This window comes from Saimiri boliviensis, chromosome 1, assembly GCF_048565385.1.
Source record: "Saimiri boliviensis isolate mSaiBol1 chromosome 1, mSaiBol1.pri, whole genome shotgun sequence".
Classification (NCBI taxonomy): Eukaryota; Metazoa; Chordata; class Mammalia; order Primates; family Cebidae; genus Saimiri; species Saimiri boliviensis.
This window is the reverse complement of record NC_133449.1, coordinates 72,676,521-72,703,027: the sequence shown is the minus strand read 5'-3', so window position 1 is coordinate 72,703,027 and position 26,507 is coordinate 72,676,521. Positions and strand designations below refer to the sequence as shown.

Genomic DNA, 26,507 nt, shown 5'->3' with positions numbered 1-26,507 from the left:
GAGGCTGAGGCAGGAGAATTGCCTGAACCCAGGAGGCGGAGGTTGCGGTGAGCCGAGATTGCGCCATTGCACTCCAGCCTGGGTAACAAGAGCAAAACTCCGTCTCAAAAAATAAATAAATATATAAATAAGAGAATCCCATTTTCTGAGGAGAAATTCAAGCTGGCTGCGGAATTTGCATAAGTAACAAGGTGCTGAATGTTAATCATGAAGACAATAGGGAAAATGCCTTCAGGGCCTATCAGAGACCTTTGCAGCAGCCCCTCCCATCACAGGCCCAGAGATTTAGGAGGTAAAAATGGTTTTATGGGCTGGACTCAGAGTCCCCATACTGTGTGCAGTCTAGAGACTTGATGCTCTGCATCCCAGCCACTCCAGCTGTGACTAAAAGGTGCCAAGGTCCAGCTCAGGCTGTTGCTTCAGAGGGTGGAAGCCCCAAGCCTTGGGAGCGTCCACGAGGTGTTGAGGCGGTGGGTACACAGAAGTCAAGAACTGAGGTTTGGGAAGCTCCATCTAGATCTCAGAGGATGTATGGAGACATCTGGATGCCCACACAGAAGTTTGCTTCATGGGTGGGGTTCTCATGGAGAACGTCTGCTAGGGTAGTGCAGAAGGGAAATGTGGGGTTGGAGCCCCCACACAGAGCCCCTACTGGGGCACTGCCTAGTGGAGCTGTGAGAAGAGGGTCACTGTTCTCCAGACCCCAGAATGGTAGATCCACTGACAGCTTGCATGGTGAGCAAGAAAAGGAAAGGTCACTTTTTTTTTCTTCTTTTTTCTCTACCCTAGGCTTGTCAGTCAAGGAAAGGTCAGTTTCTATAAAAACAGGTAGGAAGAAGAGCGTTAAGACCATAAAAGTAATCACAAGGAACTTGGGGGAAACAAGACATTCTTTTTTTTTCTTTCTTTCTTAAGACAGTCTCGCTCTGTCCCCCAGGCTGGAGTAAAGTTGCACCATCTTGGCTCACTGCAACTTCCACCTGCCAGGTTCAAGCAATTCTTCTGCCTCAGCCTCCCAAGTAGCTGGGACTACAGACACATGCCACCATGCCCAGCTAATATTTGTATTTTTAGCAGAGACAGAGTTTTGGCATGCTGGCCAGATTTGTCTTGAACTTCTGACTTCGTGATCCACCTGCCTCAGCCTCCCAAAGTGCTAGGATTACAGGAGTGAGCCACCATGCGTGGCCAAAAACAAGATGTTCTAAGTGAAGCGCTAGAATGAGATACAGCATATATCGAATGGATCAATTAGAGTTTTTCTTAAAAGTAGTTTGCCGAAAAATTCTACAAATGATTATAAACTCAGAAACAATTAACACATTTAGCAATCAGACTGTAGTCTCTAAATACAGTTTATTTATTTATTTATTTTTGTCTCAGTTCAAGTTTAATACAAACTACAAAAGATCAGTGGGTGGGTTGATGCCCTCTACTGATACATCATACAAATCAGTTGCCTGCCCACAACACAACTCAGTCCATTCCTATCGTAGAAAGAAAGGCTAGTCTCTCCACTCTCTGCAGGAAAGAACTGCCTTGTTACACACCACAAGTCAGCTGGATCTAAAGTCTGGTGTTTTACTCATGGGAAAAAAAAATACAAAAGAGGTTTTGTTTTCATGGCTGCCCACTGCAAGCCTGGCATTAAAACAGCCCAGCACTCACTTCTATTTGGAGAAATATTCTTTGCTCTTTTGGACATCAGGCTTGATGGCATCACTGCCAGGTTTCCAGCCAGCTGGGCACGCCTCCCCATGTTTGTCAGTGAACTGGAAGGCCTGAACTAGTCTCAAAGTCTCATCCACAGAGCGGCCAACAGGGAGGTCATTCACAGTGATCTGCCGAAGAATACCCTTATCATCAATGATAAAGAGGCCCCTGAATAAGATGCCTTCATCAGCCTTTAAGACCCCATAATCCTGAGCAATGGTGCACTTTGGGTCTGATACCAAAGGAATGTTCATGGGTCCCAGTCCTCCTTGTTTCTTAGGTGTGTTGATCCATGCCAGGTGACAGAAGTGAGAATCCACAGAAGCACCCATCACTTGGCAGTTGAGTTTCTTAAATTCTTGTGCCCTGTCACTGAAAGCAATGATCTCTGTGGGGCACACAAAGGTAAAGTCAAGGGGGTAAAAGAAGAATACAACATATTTTCCTTTGTACTCAGTCTAATATCTTTAAATTGACCATCTGGCATAACAGCTATGGCTTTGAAGTTGAGGGCAGGGTGCCCAATTTTAGCATTTCCTGAAAACATCTTCCTATCAGCTTGTTGGCTACGCTGGTCTCCAACACTTGGTCTCCAATCGCCCCTATTTGTTTATTTTTGAGACAGAATCTCGCTCCGTTGCCCAGGAAGGAGTGCAGTGTCATGATCTTGGCTGGCTGCAACCTCTGCCTCCCAGGTTCAAGTGATTCTTCTACCTCAGCCTCCCAAGTAGTTGGGACTACAGGCAAGCCCCACAATGCCTAGCTAGTGTGTGTGTGTGTGTGTGTGTGTGTGTGTGTGTGTGTGTGTGTGTTTAGTAGAGACAGGGTTTCACCATATCGGCCAGGCTGATCTCGAACTCCTGACCTCATGATCTGCCTGCCTCAGCCTCCCAGAGTGCTGGGATTACAGTCAAGAGCCACTGTGCCCGGCCCACAGTTTCTTACTAAAAGGAGCCAAATCTTGGAGAAATGGATAACTGCAAGTCTGAAACAAGAAATACGCAAAATGAACTCTGGACCATCTTATTCTACTAGAAAGCAAGGAAGCCTGTCAACATGACTCAGACAAATTGTAGACAGTCTCAATAGCCAGAGTTGGAACATTTTAAGTATCAATAAGAATAATAGCTGTAATTCATGAAAACACATTAAATAGGTGTAAATATTAAGGCCAAAATTCTACTTTAAAAATCTCATTGGTCATTTTTAGAGAATGCTAGAGAACCAACTCATTATTTTGAAAATTAAATAAAAGGAAGGAATCAAACATTTCTTAAAAGTTGACTATGGGTATGAGAGAAAACTTTGTAGTCTTTTAATGAAAACTGGAAGGCTGAACCTCATTACTTGGGATCCTTGAACATTAATTAGTATACAGACCATTTTGTTCTATGCCGTTAATAGTTTATTGAATTCTATAAAATACAGGAATAGGGAAGAATGCTTTTATGTACTTTTAACAAATTTTTCCTGCAGATTCATCACCTCAGGTAGCCATGCAATAACTGTTAATAGATTATGACAAAGATAGAGAAAGAGGCCTCATCATAAATAAAGTACTTCAGTCTTTTCCAACAGATTGCAACCCATTAATCATTTGTGTTAGCTTTCCAGGGAAACCTCTATTTAAATATGCATTTATCTGTTTCACGAGTTTCATTAAGGATCATTATTCCTATATATTCATGTTAATAATTGTAGAAGAGAAAAATATTACAGCATGAGATTTTTCTTTTCTTTTCTTTTCTTTTCTTTTTTTTTTTTTTTTTTTTGAGACAGAGTTTCACTCTTGTTGCCCAGGCTGCTGTGCAATGGCACAATCTCAGCTCACCGAAACCTCCGCCTCCCAGGTTCAAGCAATTCTCCTCCTGCCTCAGCCTCCCAAGTAGCTGGGATTATGGGCATGCGCCACCATGCCCAGCTAATTTTGTATTTTTAATAGAGATGGGATTTATCCATGTTGGTCAGGCTGGTCTCGAACTTCTGACCTTAGGTGATCCACCCGCCTTGGCCTTCTAAAATGTTGAATTACAGATGTGAGCCACCACACCTGGCCTGATATTTTTTTTTTTTCAAAAGGATAAATCAAATTAAGTAATATGCCATAACCTTTACTTCTTTCTTAGAGGTTTATTTTAAATTATCACTTTTTCCTGCAAAAAGGAATTTGTAAATGGCATGTGACTTTTCTATTCTAGTAAACTTATTTAAAGAGAACTGACCCACTACTTTGCATCCTAAACTAATTTTTTTATCCTATCTTATAGGAGTGGAGATTACCCTATTTTTTTTTTTTTTTTGAGACAGAGTTTCGCTCATTACCCAGGGTTCAAGCAATTCTCCTGCCTCAGCCTCCTGAGTAGCTGGGATTACAGGCACGTGCCACCATGCCCAGCTAATTTTTTTGTATTTTTAGTAGAGACGGGGTTTCACCATGTTGACCAGGATGGTCTCGATATCTTGACCTCGTGAGCCACCCGCCTCGGCCTCCCAAAGTGCTGGGATTACAGGCTTGAGCCACCGCACCCGGCCCGAGATTACCCTATTAATTCAATGCTTATTAAGGCAATTCAAGTGACTGCCGTGTTATAGTATATACCCACTCCAGAATAAAGAGGTTAGAGGCAAATTGTCCTTCTTTGAAGGACAGGAAAATAGTCTCTAAAATGAGAGAACTAATAAAAACCAGGCATCTGGAAGTCTGCTCCTAAGTATCACATCTTAAATATTATATGCATGGGAATGGTCACATTGAGTACATATCGCACCTTTATTAACCCTCAAAGGCAACAGTGTTCACAGATAAAGGTAAACTTAAGAAAACAGAAATTCCTGTGTTACTGGAAGGTTGTCTTAAACATGTGTATTGAACGTTGCTGTAAAAGGCAGTGTGCTACAGGTTAGATTTACAGAGGAGTGTGAAACATAATCATTATTCTCAAAAGACTTCCACATAAAATAAACTCACTTTCAGTGCTTCCCATGTACCATGCTCAGCACTGTGTCTGGGTGTGTATCTTTACATTTATATATAAATATATAAACATATATTTATATATATGTTTATATATTTATATAAACGTATATTTATATATATTTATATTACATAAATATATAAACATATTTATGGCCGGGCGCGGTGGCTCAAGCCTGTAATCCCAGCACTTTGGGAGGCCGAGGTGGGTGGATCACGAGGTCAAGAGATCGAGACCATCCTGGTCAACATGGTGAAACCCCGTCTCTACTAAAGGTGCAAAAAATTAGCTGGGCATGGTGGCGCGTGCCTGTAATCCCAGCTACTCCGGAGGCTGAGGCAGGAGAATTGCTTGAACCCAGGAGACGGAGGTTGCGGTGAGCCGAGATCATGCCATTGCACTCCAGCCTGGGTAACAAGAGCGAAACTCCGTCTCAAAAAAAAAAAAAAAAAAAAAAAAAAACATTATTTATGTAATATAAATATATAAACATATATTTATATTATATAAATATATAAACATATATTTGTATTATATAAATATATAAACATATATTTGTATTATATAAATATATAAACATATATTTGTATTATATAAATATATAAACATATATTTGTATTATATAAATATATAAACATATATTTGTATTATATAAATATATAAACATGTTGATATGATATAAATGTTATAAATATATCAACATATGATATGATATAAATATGTTATAAATATATCAACATATGTTGACATGATATAAATATATCAACGTTGATATGATATAAATATATCAACATATGTTGATAGGACATAAATATATGTTATAAATATGTCAACGTACAAGGTGTCATAAAGTTGTCAACGTACGTTGGCGGGATATAAAGGTGTCAACATACGTTGGCGGGATGTAAAGGTGCCAAGGTGCCTAACGTTGCCGGGATGTAAAGGCGCCAAGGTGCCTAACGTTCGTTGGCGGGATGTAAAGGCGCCAACATACGTTGGCGGGATGTAAAGGCGCCAAAGTACGTTGGCGGGGCACCAACGTACGTTGGCGGGATGTAAAGGCGCCAATGTACGTTGGCTGCATGTAAAGGCGCCAACGTACGTTGGTGGGATGTAAAGGCGCCAACGTACGTTGGCGGGATGCAAAGGTGCCAACGTACGTTGACGGGATGTAAAGGAGCCAACGTACGTTGTCGGGGCGCCAACGTATGTTTCCGGGATGTAAAGGCGCCAACGTACATTGGCGGGATGTAAAGGCGCCAACGTACATTAGCGGGGCGCCAACGTACGTTGGCTGGATATAAAGGCGCAAACGTACGTTGGCAGGGCCACAACGTACGTTGGCGAGAGGTAAAGGCCCCAACGTACGTTGCCGGGGTGCCAACATACGTTGGCGGGATGTAAAGGCGCCAACGTACGTTGGAGGGATGTAAAGGCGCCAACGTACGTTGGAGGGATGTAAAGGCTAAAACGTACGTTGGCGGGATGTAAAGGCGCCAACGTATGTTGTCGGGGCGCCAACGTACGTTGGCAGGATGCAAAGGTGCCAACGTACGTTTCCGGGATGTAAAGGCGCCAACGTACGTTGGCGGGATGTAAAGGCGCCAACGTACATTGGCGGAATTCAAAGGAGCCAACGTACGTTGGGGCACCAACCTATGTTGGCGGGGCGCCAACTTACATTGGCGGGATGTAAAGGCGCCAACGTACGTTGGCGGTATACGTAGGCGGGCTGTAAAGGCACCAACGTACGTTGGCGGGGCGCCAGCATATATTGGGGGGATATAAAGGCGCCAACTTAAGTTGGCTGCATGTAAAGGCGCCAACGTACACTGGCAGGATGTAAAGGCACCAACGTACGTTGGCGGGATGTAAAGGCGGGATGTACGTTGGGGCCCCGCCAACGTACGTTGGCGCCTTTACATCCAGCCAACGTCCGCTGGCGCCTTTACATCCTGCCAACGTACGTTTGCACCTTTACATCCCGCCAACCTACGTTGGCGCCTTTACATCCCGCCAACGTACCTTGGCGCCTTTACATCCCGCCAACGTACCTTGGCGCCTTTACATCCCGCCAACGTACGTTGGCACCCTGCCAACATAGGTTGGTGCCCCGACAACGTACGTTGGCTCCTTTGCATCCCGCCAACGTATGTTGGCGCCTTTACATCACGCGAACGTACGTTGGCGCTGTTACGTCCCGCCAACGTACGTTTTAGCCTTTACATCCCGCCAACGTACGATGGCGCCTTTACATCCCGCCAACGTACGTTGGCGCCTTTACATCCAGTCAATGTATGTTGGCACCCCGGCAATGTACGTTGGGGCCTTTACCTCTCGCCAACGTACGTTGGGGCCCTGCCAACGTACGTTGGCGCCTTTACATCCCGCCAATGTACGTTGGCGCCCCACCAACGTACGTAGGTGGGATGTAACAGCCCCAACGTACGTTGGCGGGATGTAAAGGCACCAACGTACGTTGATGTATTTTTGATATGATATAAATATATCAACATATTGCTCACCCAGCAATATACTCTGTAACCTCACTACAACCCCCTCAGATAAGCATTATTATTCACACTTTAAAGGTACAGAAATTAAGGCCGGGCGCGGTGGCTCACGCCTGTAATCCCAGCACTTTGGGAGGCCGAGGCTGGTGGATCACGACGTCAAGAGATCGAGACCATCCTGGTCAACATGGTGAAACCCCGTCTCTACTAAAAATACAAAAAATTAGCTGGGCATGGTGGCACGTGCCTGTAATCCCAGCTACTCAGGAGGCTGAGGCGGGAGAATTGCCTGAACCCAGGAGGTGGAGGTTGCAGTGAGCCGAGATCGCACCATCGCACTCCAGCCTGGGTAACAAGGGCGAAACTCCGTCAAAAAACAAAACAAAAACAACAACAACAACAACAACAAAACGTACAGAAACTGAAGGTCAGGGAAGTTAGGTAACTTGTGACAGGTCATACAGCAAGTTAAGTACTAGAGCTGGGTTTGGAACCTGAACAGTCTGTCTCCAGGGCTGAACACTTACCTATTAAGCTCTTATCTCAACTGCAAGTTTGATCATAAGACAGAACATTTACACACTAATTAGGATGTACAAACAGGTAGGTTGAAGATTTTGGCTTTAGTCCTCACTCTGATATTTTAGCCAACTTTCTTTGTGACTTTATTTTTTACTTGTCAAATGGGAAAATAGCACTTATCTATTGCATGCAACCTATTTTTACCTATCTTTATTATTATGATAATAGATGCTAAAGTACTTTGAAAAGACAAATACTATACAAATATTAAGTGCCACTACGATTACTTTTCTAAATAACAGGGGCACTATGCCTGTCTCCTGTCTTGGTGGGGTTAAGGTCTAGATTGATATTCTAATGCAACAAACATTTCTTCCTTCCTTTCTTCTCTCTTTTTCCTTTTTCCTTCCTTTCTTCCTTCCTTCCTTTTTTCTTTCTTTTCTTTCTTTCTTTTTTTCTTTCTTTCTCTTCCTTCCTTCCTTCCTTCCTTCCTACCTTCCTTCCTTTCGAGACAGGGTCTCACTCTGTTACCCAGGCTGGCTGGAATGCAGTGGCACAATCTCAGCTCACTGCAGCCTGGACAGCCCAGGCCTCAGTGATCCTCCCACCTCAGCTTCCCAGCCAAATTGTGTAGCTGGGGATTACATGCGCACTGTACCCGGCTAAGTTTTTCACTTTTTTGCAGAGGCAGTGTTTCGCCATATTGCTCAGGCTTGTCTCAAACTCCTGGACTAGAGCGATCTGCCCACCTCAGCCTCCCAGAGTTCTGGGATTATAGGCATGAGCCACCATGCCTGGCCAACAAACTCTTCTTAGGTGTATTCTATGAACCTAGCAAGTGCTTGGCACTGCCTTTTTTGATTGCACAGCTCTAAGTGGAAGACAAACACTAAATAAGTAATTATACAAATATGAAAAAGTTTTACATTGCATCTTGAAGGAAATGAACACTTTGCTAGGAAAGAATGAACACCTTGTTAGGAATGAGAGAGTGGACTTGGAGGAAATGACTTTTTCTCCACTGGTGGAGGGAAGAGTGGGAAACATGGAGAGGGGAGAGCTGTGCAAGAGTCAAGGTGGGAGAGATACCAGCCCAATGCTGGGTCATTCAGGGCCTTGGGGACCCTGTATTGGGTTTTGTACTTTATCCTAAGTGCAATAGAAAATCCTTAATGGGGCGGGGCACGGGGGAAAAGAAAAAGAGAATCCTTAATGGTTTAAAAGCTGAAGCCTGGCATGGTGAAAGAGTTGGAGGTGTTTGCAAAAGTTATTTCATTGATGACCCGTGATGTCTGGGCTGAAAAGGGGAGAGTGAACAGAGGCGGGGACTGCAGAATGGAGAAAGAACAGCAGGTCTTGGACTGAAGGGCTTAGTAAGGTGAAAGGAGTGTTGCTGGGGGGTTACTTGAGAGCATGGAAGGAAAGGAGAGGGTGTTCGAATGAGTGAGGAAGGCTGTGAAGTTTCTGGTCCATGTTGTGATCATGGGAGTGGGTGGTGGTAACAGAGCCGAGGAAAGTGTAGCTGGGAATGTGAAGTGAGAAAGCTAGAAGGCCAGAATGGCTTGGCTGACCCAGAGAGCTAGTTCCAATTCATGCGAGGCTCAAGCTTCTGGATTTTGTACAGGGCTGACCCCTGCTGGTAAATTCTGGTAGAAGCCCAGGAAGCCAAGCTGCTTGAGAAGCATGCAGCAAAGGAAGAGGGCTATTTTTACTTAGACATAACATTTTCACTTTTGAAATGCCTCTGCCAGTTTTGGGCTCAGAATGTCCTCACAACTAAAGGATTCTTTATAAATAATCCCCAGCTTATGTCATCAAATGATGAAAATGCAATGTATGAATAACTGGGAGAAATTTCTCCATGAATTGTGTTTTCTTTATTTTTCTGTATTTATTTTTTGAGATGAAGTTTTGCTCTTGTTGCCCAGGCTGGAGTGCAATGGCATGATCTTGGCTTGCCACAACCTCTGCCTCCTGGGTTCAAGCAATTCTCCTGCCTCAGCCTCCCAAGTAGCTGGAATTACAGGCAAGCATCACCACGCCCAGCTAATTTTGTATTTTTGGTAGAGACAAGGTTTCTCAATGTTGGTCAGGCTTGTCTCCACCTCAAATGATCCGCCTGCCTCAGCCTCCCAAAATGCTGGGATTATAGGCATGAGCCATCGTGCCCAGCCAAATTGTGTCTTCACTTTCTTAATGATGTATAACATATATGTAATAAAATGCACAAATCTCAACTGTAGAGCTAGATGAAATTGTACAAATGTATAAACCCATTACATAACAAATGTAATCATCACCCAGATTAGATTAGAGCATATTCCAGTAGATCTTCCCAAAACCTCCCTCTTGTCCACTCACTACTTACCCTACTATCTTGACTTCTAACAGCATAGATTAGTTTTGCCTCTTCTTGAAAGTCGTGTAAGTGGAATCGAACAGCATACATTCTTTTGTATTTTGTTTCTTTGACTTAACATATGCCTGTGAAATTTACCCACATTATGGTAGTAGTTCATTCTTTTTTAAAAAATTGCATTTAAATCCAGGCGTGGTGGCTCACGCCTGTAATCCAAGCACTTTGGAGGCCAAGGTGGGCAGATCACCTGAGGTCGGGAGTTCAAGACTAGCTTGACCAACATGGTGAAACCCCATCTTTAAAAAAAGAAAAAAAGTATAAAAAAAAATTGCATTAAAAAATATACTACTGGCCGGGCGCGGTGGCTCAAGCCTGTAATCTCAGCACTTTGGGAGGCTGAGGCGGGTGGATCACGAGGTCAAGAGATTGAGACCATCCTGGTCAACATGGTGCAACCCTGTCTCTACTAAAAATACAAAAAATCAGCTGGGCATGGTGGCGCGTGCCTGTAATCCCAGCTACTCAGGAGGCTGAGGCAGGAGAATTGCCTGAACCCAGGAGGCGGAGGTTGCGGTGAGCCGAGATCGAGCCATTGCACTCCAGCCTGGGTAACAAGATCGAAACTCCGTCTCAAAAAAAAAAAAAAAAATATATATATATATATATATATATATATATATATATATATATACACTACTATTATTTACCCATTTTTTTTTTTTTTTAGACAGGGTCTTGCCCTGTCACCCAGACTGGAGGGCAGTGGTGGGATCTCAGCTCACTGCAACCTCCACCTTCCAGGCTCAAGTGATCCTACCACCTAAGCCTCCCAAGTAGTAGCTGGGACTACAAGTGTGAACCATCATGACTGGCTAATTTTGTATTTTTTTGCTAGAGATGGTGTTTTGCCATGTTGCCCAGGCTGGTCCCAAACTCCTGGGGTCAAGAAATTCTCCCGGCTCAGCTTCCTAAAGTGCTAGAGTTATAGACGTGAGCCACTTGTGCCTGGCCCATTATTTATCCATTCTATTGCTAACTAAAATTTGAATTTTTTCCAGAATATGACTATTATGCTGCTATGGCCATCTGCCTACATGTCTTTTGTTAATTGTATGTTTGTATATGTGTGCATACACGTATGTATATTTATATGTGTATATGTGTATGTGCATATAAACACACACATACATACATATATACACACACACACACATATGTTTGGTTAGTTGCCAGGTTACTTTAAGTAGGCAACAGAAAGGACCTCAAGAGAATCCCTTGGAGAGTTTGACTTGAGGTCCTTGGAGTTTGTGTAGTACAGAGATGAGTTCTGAAAACATTCTCCCGGCCAAAGTGGCCGATGGTGGCAGAGTAGAGAGGGCTGTGTTAAATGTGGACTACACAGCCGGGCGCGGTGGCTCAAGCCTGTAATCCCAACACTTTGGGAGGCCGAGGTGGGTGGATCACAAGGTCGAGAGATCAAGACCATCCTGGTCAACATGGTGAAACCCCATCTCTACTAAAAATACAAAAAATTAGCTGGGCATGGTGGCACGTGCCTGTAATCCCAGCTACTCAGGAGGCTGAGGCAGGAGAATTGCCTGAACCCAGGAGGCGGAGGTTGCGGTGAGCCGAGATCGCGCCATTGCACTCCAGCCTGGGTAACAAGAGCGAAACTCCATCTCAAAAAAAAAAAAAAAAAAAAAAATGTGGACTACACACCCTCTGAGGATGGAGCAAAGCACGGGTGGTTCTTATGGACCAAATGTGGATCGTGGGTCTCTCTTGGATCCTTCCCTGGAGAGGCCATGGGATCCCAAAAGAGAGGTGGCCTAAAAGATGGCAGGGAGCAGTCAAAATAGCAGTCAGATGAGGGGCATTACCAGGAATCTCTAAAGGATTCAGGGAAGGGCCAGCCCTAGGATCTCCATCCCCTAGGGGACACCTTCATAGGGTACCTGTCAGTAAGATCTTTCTGTCCCTTTCTGTCCCAGAAGAGGAGCTGGAGAAAACATGGTGAGGGCTGGGGAAGAGGAGCAGAGCCACAGTGGGGAAAGAGGACCAGAAGCTATCCATGCCTTCTCCCCACCTGTTGGCTTCCCAGCCTAAGGATGCTCGGAGCTGGGAGACTGACAGAGCTCTAAATCAGGTAAGAGTGTGGAGTTGTGATTAACACACAAATCTAAATATTTAATAACTAAAATATCCCTAATAAAATATTCTACTCCAAAACTTGCTTCCCCTGCGGAATTCCTCACTTTATCTCATTGCAACTCTATCCCTCCAGTGCTCAGGTCCACAGCAATCAAGTGATCCTTCTGTTTTAATTCACATCCCACATTCTATGCATGAGAAAATCCTGCCATCTCTACTTCAATATGCTTCACGTTTTGAAATGAGAGAGTAGTCAAGTAAGTTTTTGTTGTTTACTGTATTTCAGATGTCCTGAATTATTCATTGTTGGCCAACATTCAGGAACTAAGCATTATACAGCTTGTAGGTTTTTTGATTTTCTTCCTTGTTTCTTTCTTTCTTTCTTTATTGAGACAGGAATCTTACTCTGTTACCTAGACTGCAGCCTCAACCTCCTAAGCTCAAGCGATCCTCCTTCCTCAGCCTCCCTAGTAGCTGGGACTACAGGTGTTTGCCACCAATGCCTGGCTAATTTTTTATATTTTTTTGAGGAGACAGCGTATACCATGTTCGCCCAGGCTGGTGTTGAACTCCTGGACTCAAGTGATCCATCCACCTTAGCATCCCAACGTGTAGGGAATAAGCCACAGGAGTGAGCCACTGTGCGCACCCTGATTTCTTTTTTTTCTTTTTTTCTTTTTTTTGAGATGGAATCTTGCTCTGTCACCCAGGCTAGAGTGCAGTGGTGCGATTTCAGCTCACTGCAACCTCTGCCTCCCGGGTTCAAGTGATTCTCCTGCCTCAGCCTCCCAAGTAGCTGGGACTACAGGCATGTACCACCACACAGCTAATTTTTGTATTTTCAGTAGAGACGGGGTTTCACCATATTAGCCAGAATAGTCTCAATCTCTTGACCTCATGATCTGCCCACCTCATGATCTGCCCGCCTTGGCCTCCTGAAGTGCTGGGATTACAAGTGTGAGCCGCTGCGCCTGGCATCCATCCTGATTTTCTCTAATCTATTGGTTTATTTAAGCCTTTCCCTTGAATTTGAAAATATTTCCTGATATTTTTAGGTATTTTCAGTTTACAGAGAAATACCCTGTCCCTCTGTAGTACACACATGTGCCACTAAAGGCTAAATCTTCAAAATAAGGAGCAAAACCCATGATAGAACTAATAACGCATTAAAGTGAAATGATTGTAGTTGCTACTAATTCATAACCATACAATTCAATACAAAGAAATTGTCGAGATTTCGTGCATGTGGGCTTTTGGATGGTTACCTATGCATCTACTCCTCTTGCTTGCTCAAACATCTTTCTCCCTAGAAGAAGAAGACAGGGTCTAGACATCAGTAAGTTGGCAAAATGGGCCATTCCAGCATATATTTCCCACAGAAACATCAACTTGAACAACTATTCATGCATGAAAATACAAGCACTAAGGATACCAGCTGAGAGATTACAGCACCTGATTGTAGTGCAGAAATAAGAAAAGACATATTGAGGAGAGTATGAAGGACAGTTTTACAATACCCATAATACCCCTGCCTCAACCTTAGTCAGCATAGTGTGGCGAGGCATACCCTCCACTTATGAGAATGAGAGGGAAGTAAGCAACAAGCTTTGTCTCAGACCTCAACACTAGGGCCACCCCCCACAGAATGCAGCGGTCAAGCCCACATGGTCCTAGATTCCAAAATCAATACCCACAGACAGGGCCTCAGGCCTGCCCCAGTGCCAACACTTTGGAGACCAAAGCATTCTGAGAAAATAGTAAAATCCTGTCTCTACAAAAATACAAAAATTAGCCCCGGGTTCCAGATCTGCCTGGGAGACTCAGTCTCCAAGCCCATCCCACACACAGGCCAGCACCCACATTCCTAATCATCAAGCCTGTAGTCTGGGCCCAGCTTCTATGCCTTTTCCCTGTGGATAAGGCATAGATAAGCCTATCTAGTGCCAGGCCACCCACTGCAGCCCCAGGCTTCAGACCTGCTCCAGATTCCAGGCCAGCCCAGAGCCAGGTTCACCCAGATGGCCCCAGGCTTCCAGACCACTCAAGTGCCACGTCAGTACCCCTGGCCTCAGGCATCAGGCCAGCATTCATGGACATTGGCTCCCGGTCTGCCCAGTACCAGGCTAGCCCATATAGTCCCACTCTCCAGGGTGGCCACTGCAACTCCATGCCCCAGCAGGCATAAGGAGCAGGTCTGCTCCAGCAGATTCAGGGTCCAGGCCCATCCCAGTAGACCCCAGTGTTGAGCCAGCTCCCACAAACCTAGGCTCCAGGACCATCACTGCCAACCCAGGTTATAGACTGGCCCCCAAGATCTCAGGACTCAGGCTACCCCTCACAGACCTACCCTCTTGCCCAGCACTTGCACACCTAACCTCCAGCATGGTACCCACAAACCCAGGTTCCAAATTAGACCCCATGATACCAAGCTAACACTCATAATCCCAGGCCCCAGCCTGGCCCCTGTGGATCAGGGCTGCATCCAAGATCTCCAGCACCAGGACAAACACAGGCTCTAGACTAATCCCAATGTTCCAGTGTCCAGTGAACTCAGTGCCCAGATCTGCTCTAGCAGGCTGAAGAGCCAGGCCAACCCCAGTAGATACCAGTACCAGGCTGGATCCCACAGATTAAGGTCCTAAGACCACCCTGCAGACCCATGCACCAGGCCAATCCCAGAGTATGGCCAGGCCCTGCAGACTCAGGCTCAAGGTCCAACTCAGTGCTAGGTCAGCTCTTGTGGACCCAGGCTTTATGCCCAACCAGTAAATCCATTCCAGTGGATCCAGGCTACAGGCCTAACTCACAGACTCAGGTACCAACCTCACCCACCAGCTGATCTAGGCACCAGGGCAGCTTGACTGAGGTCTTGAACGACAAAACGACAAGCCCATCTGCAGACCATGCCAGATGGCCTGCTCAGAATCTCTGGGTGGATTGATTGGCAAAGGACTTTCCCAGACAAAGCCAGTCTGCAATGACCAGAATGAGTCCCTACCTCTTCAAGTGCACAGGCACCAACATGTGACCACCAGCATCTAAGAATCAACGAGGCTGGACCCAGTGGTTCACACCTGTAATCACAGCACTTTGGAGACCAAAGTAGGAGGATCATGTGAGCCTAGAGTTTAAGATCAGTCTGGGAAAATAGTAAAACCCTGTCTCTACAAAAATTAGCTGGGTGTGGTAGTTTGCACCTGTAGTCCCAACTACTTGGGAGGCTAAGGTGGGAGGATCCCTAGAACCCAGGAGGTTGAGGATGCAGTGGACCATGATCATGCTACTGCACTCCAGCCTGGGCAACAGAGTGAAAGCCTATCTCAAAGAAGAAGAAGAACAATAACCAGGGAAATGTGACATCTCTAAAGGAACAAAATAAAGCATCAGTAACTGACTGTAAAGAAATTAAGATTTATGAACTGTAAAATAAATACTTCAAAATAAGAAAGCTCAGTGAACTTCAAGAAAACACAGAGAAACAATTCAATAAAAGAAAAAATAAATAAATGACCAATGTGAGAAATTTAACAGAGATTGAAAATATATTTTAAAAAATCAAACAGAAATTCTAAAGCTAAGAAACACAATGAATGAAATTTTAAAAATGCAATAGAGGGCACCAACAAAATAATTGATCAAGGAGAAGAAGGAATCCATGGATTCAAAGACAAGTAATTTGAAAATATACAGTCAAAGGCTAGGCTCAGTAGCTCATGCCTGTAATCCCAGCACTTGGGGAGGGTGAGGCGGGTGGATCACCTGAGGTCAGGAGTTTGATACCAGCCTGGCCAACATGGTAAAACTCCATGTCTACTTAAAAAAAAAAAGTAGCCGGCCATGGTGACAGGTACCTGTAATCCCAGCTACTTGGGAGGCTGAGGCAGGAGAATTGCTTGTATCCAGGAGGCAGAGGTTGCACTGTGCCAAGATCCTGCCCCCACTGCACTCTAGCCTGGGCAAGAAGAGCAAAACTCCAACTTAAAAAGAAAAAAGAAAATATACAGTCAGGGGGGGAAGAAATGAAAAGTAATGAAGAAGGCTTACAAGATGTATGTGATAGCATCAAAAGAGCAAATGTTTAAATTATTGGATTTTCTTTCTTTTTTTTTTTTTTTTGAGACAGAGTTTCGCTCTTGTTACCCAGGCTGGAGTGCAATGGCGCGATCTCGGCTCACCGCAACCTCCGCCTCCTGGGTTCAGGCAATTCTCCTGCCTCAGCCTCCTGAGTGGCTGGGATTACAGGCACACGCCACCATGCCCAGCTAATTTTTTGTATTTTTAGTAGAGACAAGGTTTCACTATGTTGACCAGGATGGTCTCGATCTCTTGACCTCGTGATCCACCCGCCTTGGCCTCCCAAAGTGCTGGGATTACAGGCTTGAGCCACCGCGCCCGGCCTGGATTTTCTTTTTTTTTTTGAGATGGAGTTTTGCTCCTGTTGCCCAGGTTGGAGTGCAATGGCATGATCTCAGCTCATTGTGACCTCCGCCTCTGGGTTCAAGTGATTCTCCTGCCTCAACCTCCCAAGGAGCTGGGATTATAGGTGCCCACCACCATACCTGGCTAATTTTTGTATTTTTAGTAGAGACAGGATTTCACCATGTTGGCCAGGCTGGTCTTGAACAGGATGGTCTGAACCCAGGTGATCTGCCCACCTTGGCCTCCCAAAGTGCTGGGATTACAGGTGCAAGCCACCGTGCCCAGCCACAAATAATTGGATTTTAAGAAGGCGAAGAAAGAGACAAAGGGCCAGAAATCTTATTTAAATAAATAACAGACAAATTTTTCAAATCTAGTGAAAGATATATATATCCTGGCAAAGGAAGGTTAAAAAGTCTCCAATCTGATTCAATTCAAACACAACTACATTAAGACATACTCAAACTGTTGAAAAGACAGAGAGGATATAGAAAGCAGCAAGCAAAAATAAGCAAATCACTTATAAGTGAGTTATCATAAGGCTAGCAGCAGATTTCTCAGCAGACACTTTACAGGCCAAAACAGAGAAGAATGATATATTCAAAGTGCTGAAGGAAAAAACTGCCAAGCAAGAATATTTTACCCAGTAAAGCTATCCTTTGGAAATAAAGGAGAGATAAAGATTTTCTTAGACAAACAAAGCTGAGAGAGCTTATCACCACCAGACCTGTCTTATAGGAATGCAAAAAAGGAACTCTTCAAGTTGAAAGAAAGAAAAACTAATTAATAATATGAAACATTTACAAGTATAAAACTCACTGGGAAAAGTAAGTACACAGTTCAAATTAAAAATACTCATACTGTAATGGTGATATGTAAATTACATATGTCTTTACTATAAAGACAAAAGTATTGAAATAATAATTACCAATAATTTATTAAGAGACACACAATATAAAAAATGCAAATTGTGACATCAAAGGCATAAAATGAGGGAATCATGAAATAAAAGAGTAGAGCCTTTTTAATGTCATCAAAATTAAGTTGTTATGAGCATAAAATAGCCTGTTATAAAACATTTTATGTAAGCCTTATGGTAACCACAAAGTGAAAAGTTATGGTAGAATAGAGATCAAAAGATAAAAAGTAAGGAATCAAAGTATACCACCAGAGAAGATCACTTAATCACAAAGGAAGACAGCAAGAGAGGAGAAAGGAACAAAGAATCCTCAAAATCAGAAAATGATTAACAAAATGGCAGTAGTAAGTCCTTACCTATCAATAATTACCTTGAATCTAAATGGATTAAATTACCCAATCAAAAGACAGAGTGGCTGAATGGATTAAAAAATAATAATAATAATAAAAAAACAGCAACAAGACCCAACTACATACTGTTTATAAGAGACTCACTTCACCTTTAAGGACACACATAGACTGAAAGTTATGAAATGGAAAAAGATACACCATGCAATGGAAACCAAAAGGGAGCAAGGGCAGCTATACTTAGTAAGACAAAATAGACTTTAAGTCTAAAACTGTAAAGAAACCAAAAAAGGGCCAGGCGTGGTGGCTCACACCTGTAATCCCAGCACTTTGGGAAGCTGAGGTGGGTGGATCACGAGGTCAGGTGTTGAAGACTAGCCTGGCCAAGATGGTTAAACCCCATGTCTACTAAAAATACAAAAATGAGGAAAGCACCACACCACAATAATGACTACATAATGACAAACCTACAGCTAACATCACACTCATCAGTGAAAAGTTGAAAGCTTTTCTTCTAAGATCAAGAACAAGTCAATGGCCAGGTGCAGTGGCATACACCTATGATCTCAGCACTTTGGGAAGTCAAGGCGGATGGATCACTTGAGCTTAGGAGTTTGAGACCAGCCTGGGCAACATCAAACACCATCTTTACAAAAAATACAAAATTAGATGAAGGTGGTGGTGCGTGCCTGTAGTCCTAGCCACTCAGAAGGCTGAGGTGCAAGAATCACTTCAGCCTGGGAGGTCGAGGCTACAGTGAGCCATGATCATGCCATTGAACTCTAGCCTGGGTGACAGTGAGACCCTGTCTCAAAAATAATCATAAAATAAAATAACAAACACATCAAGGATGTGTTCTTGCCACTTCTGTTCAACATAGTACTGGAAATCCTAGCCAGCTCAATTAGGCAAGAGAATAAAATAAATGGCATCAATATTAGTCAGGCTTCTCCAGAGGGACAGAACTAAGAGCACATATGTATATTAAAAAGGGGGTTTATTAGGAAGAATTGGCTCACACAATTAAAAGACAAAGTCTCACTATAGGCCATCTGCAAGCTGGGGAAAGAGAGAAGCTGGTAGCATGGGGTCAGTCCAAGTGTATAAGCCTCAAAACTAGGGAAGCTGACAGTGCAGCCCTCGGTCTGAGGCTTGAAGCCTGGGAACCCCTGGAAGGCCACTAGTGCAAATCCTAAAGTCTAAAGGCCCAAGAACCTGGAGTCTGATATGCAAGGTCAGGAGGAGAGGAAACAAAGCATTCTCCATTGGAAGAGAGAGAGAGAGTGAGAAGACTCAGCCAGCTGCTTATCCCCATTCTTCCACCTGCTTTGTTCCAACTGCACTGGCAGCCAATTAAATATGCCCACCCATGCTGAGGATGGGTCTTCGCCTCCCAGTCCACTGATTCAAACATCAATCTCCTCTGGCAATACCCTCACAGATGCATCCAGAAACGGTGCTTCATGAGCTATCTAGGTATCCCTCAATTCAGTCAAGTAGACACCTAATAGTAACCATCACAAACCCACCCCTTGGCAACTTGGCACCCACATACATCTTAAACCATACTTAATCTCCAAAGAAAGACAATAACAAGGTCATAATTCCACCTAACATAATGCAACTGTCCTTCATATGCCCCAAGAAGTATTAATCCCTAATGTAAATACTAGTGCCTAAAATTAACAATGTTTAATTGCTGATATAAAGTCAAAAAATGTTATGTTACATGATAAAGGAATAAGAAAGGGGCCAGGCATGGTGGCACATGCCCGTGGTCTCAGCTACTCAAGAGGCTGAGGTAAAAGGATTGCTTGAGCCCAGGAGTTCAAGATCAACCTGGGTCACATAGGGAGACCCCATCTGTACAAAAAAAACTTTTTTTTAATTAGCCAGGTGTGACATTGTACACCTGTGGTCCCAGCTACTCAGGAAGCTGAGGTAAGAGAATTGCTTGAGCTCAGGAGGTTGAGGCTGCAATGAGCTGTAACTGAGTCCCTGTACCCCAGCCTGAATGACAGAGAGAGACTTTTCTCAAAAAATACAATAGAATAAATTAAGAAAGGAAATAAAACAAAGATACTTGCTTAATACAGGTGTATCTATGCACAAATGTTTTTTGTTTGTTTGTTTTGTTTTGTTTTGTTTTTGAGACAGAGTCTTGCTCTGTCACCCAGGCTGGAGTGCAGTGGCACGATCTTGACTCACTGCAACCTCTGCCTCCCAGGTTCAAGCAATTCCCCTGCCTCAGCCTCCCAGGTAGCTGGAATTACAGGTGTGTGCCATTATGCCCAGCTAATTTTTGCATTTTTTGGCAAAGACAACAAGCCTACAGTAATCAAAACAGCATGGTACTGGTACCAAAACAGAGATATAGACCAATGAAACAGAACAGAGGCCTCAGAGGCAATGCCACACATCTACAACCATCTGATCTTTGACAAACCTGACAAAAACAAGCAATGGGGAAAGGAGTCCCTGTTTAATAAATGGTGTTGGGAAAACTGCCTAGCCATGTGCAGAAAGCAGAAACTGGACCCCTTCCTGACATCTTACACTAAAATTAACTCCAGATGGATTAAAGACTTAAACATAAGACCTAACACCATAAAAACCCTAGAAAAAAACCTAGGCAAAACCATTCAGGACATAGGCGTAGGCAAGGACTTCATGACCAAAACACCGAAAGCATTGGCAACAAAAGCCAAAATAGACAAATGGGACCTAATCAAACTCCACAGCTTCTTCACAGCAAAAGAAACAGTCAGTAGAGTGAATCAGCAACCAACAGAATGGGAAAAAATTTTTGCAGTCTACCCATCTGACAAAGGGCTGATATCCAGAATCTACAAAGAACTAAAACAGATTTACAAGAAAAAAAACAAACAAGCCCATTCAAAAGTGGGTGAAGGATATGAACAGACACTTTACAAATAAAGACATACATAAGGCCAACAAACATATGAAAAAATGCTCATCATCACCGGTCATTAGAGAAATGCAAATCAAAACTACATTGAGATACTATCTCATGCCAGTTAGAATGGCAATCATTAAAAAATCTGGAGACAACAGATGTTGGAGAGGATGTGGAGAAATAGGAACACTTTTACACTGTTGTTGGGAGTGTAAATTAGTTCAACCATTGTGGAAGACAGTATGGGGATTCCTCAAGGAACCAGATATGGAAATTCCATTTGAATCAGCAATCCCATTACTGGGTATATATCCAAAGAATTATAAATTGTTCTACTATAAGGACACATGCACATGAATGTCCATTGCAGCACTGTTTACAATAGCAAAGACCTGGAACCAACCCAAATGCCTATTGATGATAGACTGGACAGGGAAAATGTGGCACATAAACACCATGGAATATTATGCAGCCATCAAAAATGATGAGTTTATGTCCTTTGTAGGGACATGGATGAACCTGGAAACCATCATTCTCAGCAAACTGACACAAGAGCAGAAAATCAAACACTGCATGTTCTCACTCATAGGCAGGTGTTGAACAATGAGAACACATGGACACAGGGAGGGGAGCATCACACACTGGGGTCTGTCGGGGAAATAGGGGAGGGACAGCGGGGGGTGGGGAGTTGGGGAGAGATAGCATGGGGAGAAATGCCAGATATAGGTGATGGGGAGGAAGGCAGCAAATCACACTGCTGTGTGTGTACCTATGCAACAATCTTGCATGTTCTTCGCATGTACCCCGAAACCTAAAATGCAATTAAAAAAAAGAATCAAAGGTCGGGCGCGGTGGCTCAAGCCTGTAATCCCAGCACTTTGGGAGGCCGAGGCGGGTGGATCACGAGGTCAAGAGATCGAGACCATCCTGGTCAACATGGTGAAACCCCGTCTCTACTAAAAATACAAAAAATTAGCTGGGCATGGTGGCGCGTGCCTGTAATCCCAGCTACTCAGGAGGCTGAGGCAGGAGAATTGCCTGAACCCAGGAGGCGGAGGTTGCGGTGAGCCGAGATCGCGCCATTGCACTCCAGCCTGGGTAACAAGAGCGAAACTCCGTCTCAAAAAAAAAAAAAAAAAAAAAAAAAAAAAAAAAAAAAAAGAATCAAGCAGAAATTCTGCAGTTGAAAATGCAATTGACTTAGTGAAAGATACATCAGAGTCTCTCAACAGCAGGATAGGTCAAGTAGAACAAAGAATTAGTGAGCTTAAAAAGGTTAAACCAAGGCCGGGCGCGGTGGCTCAAGCTTGTAATCCCAGCACTTTGGGAGGCCGAGGCGGGTGGATCACGAGGTCTAGAGATCGAGACCATCCTGGTCAACATGGTGAAACCCCGTCTCTACTAAAAATACAAAAAATTAGCTGGGCATGGTGGCACGTGCCTGTAATCCCAGCTACTCAGGAGGCTGAGGCAGGAGAATTGCCTGAACCCAGGAGGCGGAGGTTGCGGTGAGCCGAGATCGCGCCATTGCACTCCAGCCTGGGTAACAAGAGCGAAACTCCGTCTCAAAAAAAAAAAAAAAAAAAAAGGGTTAAACCAAAAAAGAGTAGGAGTAGCTATATTTATACAAAGTATATTTCAAGACATAAACTATAAAAAGAGACACAGAAGGTCATTATGTAATAGTAAAGGAGTCGATTCAGCAAGAGGATATAACAATTGTACATATATATGCACCCAACACTGGAGCACCCAGATTTATGCAGCAACTATTACGAGAGCTAAAGAGAAAGATATACCCCCATACACTAATAGCTGGAGACTTCAACACCCCACTTTCATCACGGGACAGATTATCCAGACAGAAAATCAACAACAACAACAAAACTGGATATAATCTGCACTATTGACCAAATGGACTCAATAGATATTTATAGTACATTTCATCCAACAGCTACAGAATACATATTCTTCTGCTCAGTATATGCATCATTCTCAAGGATATGTTAGGCTACATATAAAACAAGACTTAAAGCATTTAAAAAAACTGAAATAATATCAAATATCTTCTCTGACAGCAATGGAATAAAACTAGAAATAACAGGAAGAATTTTGGAAACTATACAAACACATGGAAATTAAATAATGTGCTCCTGAATGACCAATGAGTTAATGAAGAAATTAATAAGTAAATTTAAAAAGTTATTAAGACAAATGAAGATAGAAACATAAGATACCAAAATCTATGGGATACAGCAAAAGGACTACTAGAAGGAAAGCCTACAGCAATAAGTGCCTACATTAAAAAAGTAGAAAAACCTAACAATACATCTTAAAGAAGTGATGCAAGAGCAAATCAAACCCAAAATTAGTAGATGAAAAGAAGTAGTTAACATGAGAGAAGAAATAAATTAAATTGAAATGAAAAAATACAAAAGATCAATAAAACAAGAAGTTGATTTTTAAAAAACAAAACTGGCAGACAGCTAATGTGACTAAGAAAGAGAGAAGACCCAAATAAATAAAATCTGAGATTAAAAAAAGGAGATATTACAGCTGATGCCACAGAATTTCAAAGGATCATTAGAGGTTACTATGAGCATTTATATGCCAATAAATTGGAAAACTTAGAAGAAATTTGTAAATTCCTAGACACATACAACCTACCAAGATTGAACCATGAAGAAATTCAAAACCTGAACAGATTAATAACATGTAATGAAATTGAAGCCATAATAAAAAATCTCCCAGCAAAGAAAAGCCCGGGACCTGATGGCTTCACTGCTGAATTTTACCAAATATGTAAAGAAGAACTAATACCAATCCTATTCAGATTATTCCAAAAAATAGAAAAGGAGGGAATAGTGTCAAAATCATTCTACAAGGTTAGTATTACCCTACCAAAACCAAAAAAAGACACATCAAAAAAAGAAAGCTACTGGCCAATATTCCTGATAAACATTGATGCAAAAATCCTCAGCAAAATACCAGCAAGCCAAATTCAACAACATAGCAAAAAGATCATTCATCATGACCAAGTGTGATTTATCCAAGGGATGCAATGATGGTTCAACATATGCAAATCAATCAATGTGATATCCCAACAGAATGAAGGACAAAGGCTATATGATCATTTCAACTGATGCTGAAAAAGTATTTGATAAAATTCAACATCTCTTCATGATAAAACTCTCAAAAAACTTGATATAGAAGGACCATATCTCAACACAATAAAAACCATGTATGATAGACCCACAACTAGCATCATACTGAATGAGGAAAAACTAAAAGCCTTTCCTGTAAGATCTGGAACACGACAAGGATGCCCACTTTGATCACTGTTATTTAACATAGTAAATGGAAGTGCTAACTAGAGCAATGAGATAGAGAAAGAAATAAAGGACATCCAAATTGGAAAGAAAAAAGTCAAATTATCCTTGTTTACAAGTGTTATGATCATATATTTGGAAAAATCTAAAGATGCCATCAAAAAAATAGAATTGATAAATTCAGTAAAGTTACAGGATACAAAACTGAAACATACAAAAATCAGTAGCATTTCTATATGCCAATAGTGAACAAGCTCAAAAGGAAATTTAAAAATTAACCCCAATAGCTACAAACAAAATAAAATGCCTAGGAATAAACTTAAACCAAAGAAGTGAAAGATATCTACAATGAAAACTATAAAACATTGGTGAAATAAATTCCCAGCCTGGGCAACATAGTGAGACACTGTCTTTACAAAAAAAATTTTTTTTTAATTTAGCTAGACATGGTGGTATGCAGCTGTAGTCCTAGCTACTTGGGAAGCTGAGGTGGCAGGATCAGTTGAGCCCAGAAATTCAAGGCTGCAGTAATCTATGATCATGCCATTGCACTCCAGCCTGGAGGACAGAAAAAAAAAAAAAAAAAAAAAAAAAAAAAAAAAAAAAAAAAAACGGAAATATATTCCATGTTCATGAATTAGAAGAATCAATATTGTTTAAATGTCCATACTGCCCAAAGCACTCTATAGATTCAGTGCAATCTCTATCAAAATACTAATGACATTCTTCATGGAAATTAAAAAAACAAAACAAAACAAACAAAAACCTAAAATTTATACGGAACCACAAAAGACCCAGAATAGCCAGACATCCTCATCAGAAAGAACAAAACTTAAAGAATCACATTACCTGACTTAAAAAATTTTTTAAATCACAAAACTAACTTTATTGCATTTTTCCCACTTAGATTTCTGTTAAATATCTTCACTGTCCCACTGCCTTATGGTTCTTATTTTCTTTCTTTTTTTTTTTTTTTTTTGAGACGGAGTTTCGCTCTTGTTACCCAGGCTGGAGTGCAATGGCGCGATCTCGGCTCACCGCAACCTCCGCCTCCTGGGTTCAAGCAATTCTCCTACCTCAGCCTCCTGAGTAGCTGGGATTACAGGCACACGCCACCACGCCCAGCTAATTTTTTGTATTTTTAGTAGAGATGGGGTTTCACCATGTTGACCAGGATGGTCTCGATCTCTCGACCTCGTGATCCACCCGCCTCGGCCTCCCTAAGTGCTGGGATTACAGGTTTGAGCCACCGCACCCGGCGGTTCTTTATTTTCTTGACACGATGTCCTTAGCCTTCTTTGGATTTTCTGCACATCTCTTGACACTCTGTGTTACTCTCCACTCTGATTCACTTTTCATAGTGCTTGTTGTAGACTGGCTTTTAGTCTTTCTTGATCTCAAACACATGGAGTATGAATTTCTTGCTGCTTCTTTCCCTTTCCCTTTTTTCTGACTCTGCATGTGAACCCCTGCATTCTTGTTTCCTCTGTTCTACGTGACTTAAAATTATATTACAAAGCCAGGTATGGTGGCTCATACCTGTAATTCCAGCACTTTAGAAGGCCGAGGCAAGTGGATCACGAGGTCAGGAGATCAAGATCATCCTTGTTAACACAGTGAAACCCCGGTCTCTACTAAAAATACAAAAAATGAGCTGTGTGTGGTTGCACGCGCTTGTAGTCCCAGCTACTCAGGAGGCTGAGGCAGGAGAATCACCTGAACCTGGGAGGTGAAGGTTGCAGTGAGCCAATATCACGCTACTGCACTCCAGCCTGGACGACACAGCAAGACTCCAACTCAAAAAAAAAAAAAAAGAAGAAGAAGAAGAATGAAACTAGAGGCCGGGCGCGGTGGCTCATACTTGGAATCCTAGCACTTTGGGAGGCCGAGGCAGGCAGATCACCTGAGGTCAGCAGTTCGAGACCAACCTGGCCAACATGGTGAAACCCCGTCTCAAAAAAAATAAAATAAAAGAATGAAACTAGATACCTATTTCTCACCATATACAAAAATCAAATCAAAAAGGATTCGAACCTTATCTAATCATAGCAAGTCATGGGAAAGTACTCTTCAAGTAACTTTGAACCTAGAATGATACAGGATGGAGAATTGCTGACATCACCTTACTACCTCAAAGTAAATCCTGCCTGAAATAAAACCAATACAGTGGAAATGTAGCCATGAGATAGAGAAGAGAGACTGTGTTCCAATGGCATTATTTGAGTCCCTGGTCACACTGTGCTTGAGGTCTACTCCTAAACTTTTCAGCCACATGTCAACAAATTCCATATTTTGATTAAGCCCGTTTAATTTAATTTCATTAAGCCAATTTCTTGTTAGAAT

The 26,507-nt window shown here is 42.7% G+C and overlaps 1 pseudogene; it reads right to left on the bottom strand.

The window, feature by feature from the left end:
• Nucleotides 1-1,655: 1,655 nt before the first annotated feature.
• Nucleotides 1,656-2,260, bottom strand: LOC101034898 (peroxiredoxin-1 pseudogene; annotated as a pseudogene).
• Nucleotides 2,261-26,507: the final 24,247 nt, after the last annotated feature.